The sequence below is a fragment of the Crocuta crocuta genome, unplaced genomic scaffold, assembly GCF_008692635.1.
Source record: "Crocuta crocuta isolate KB4526 unplaced genomic scaffold, BGI_CrCroc_1.0 scaffold443, whole genome shotgun sequence".
In the NCBI taxonomy this organism is placed as follows: domain Eukaryota; kingdom Metazoa; phylum Chordata; class Mammalia; order Carnivora; family Hyaenidae; genus Crocuta; species Crocuta crocuta.
In genome coordinates, this window is record NW_027529446.1 from 1,800,858 (window position 1) to 1,801,652 (window position 795).

The following is a 795-nucleotide window of genomic DNA, read 5'->3' on the forward strand; positions in this document are numbered from 1 at the left end:
GGGAGGGTCAGATAGAGAGAGAGAGAGAGAGAGAGAGAGAGAGAGAGAGAGAGAATCCCAAGAAGGCTCTGCGTTGCCAGCGCAGAGCCCCGGGCTCAGACCCAGTTATATCAGGACCTGAGTGGAAACCGAGTGGGACGTTTAATTGACAGCCACCCAGGCGCCCCTAGATGATTGGTTACATTTTACTCTATTATACAGAATATTATAGTTAATTACAGCATTACATATCCCTAAACTATAATACATTAATACATTAATTATGGTAGTTTTATTGTTTCAACATATTATTGATAACACAAATCAGCATATTAGTATTACTAATAAATATTATCGTTAAAACAATTTTACCAAGTAAAAAATGGGTTATACGTTTACGTAATTTGTTAATAAGCAGGCACACCTGTACGTCTCTGGCACCGTGTGCCGAATGGTAGTTTCTCCCCCATTTAAGAACGTGACGAGCACACAGCGCACCTGCGCTTGCCGCCCTGAGCTGTGCGCTGCGGCAGGAAGCTTCTCTGTGCTGCGGAGACACCGCCCGCCCGCAGATGGCGCTGTGACTCGACTCGTTGCCCCCAGAGGGACGCGGGACACCCGGCGCCAAGCCCGGGCCTCCTGGGACTTGTAGTTCGCGGCCTAATGGTGCGCAGGCGCACTGCGGAGTCCGTCCTGGGCGCGCTCGCGGGGGCGGCGGCGGCGGCGCGGCGTGAGTTAACCGGGCGCAGGGAGGGGGCGCGGGCTCCGGGCCCGAGGGGCGGAGGGAGGTGGGGTCCGGGACTGGCCGCGGCGGCC

At 54.6% G+C, this 795-nt stretch overlaps 1 protein-coding gene across 2 annotated transcripts in view; it reads left to right on the plus strand.

Annotated features, from left to right (window-relative positions):
• The first annotated feature begins 653 nt into the window (after window positions 1-653).
• ZNF554 (zinc finger protein 554) overlaps window positions 654-795 on the plus strand; it is an 11,736-nt gene continuing 11,594 nt past the window's right edge. For both annotated transcript variants that reach the window (XM_077760688.1, XM_077760690.1), the window contains exon 1: window positions 654-709. The gene's annotated coding sequence lies outside the window, so the exon portion shown is untranslated. The remainder of the gene's footprint in view (window positions 710-795) is intronic.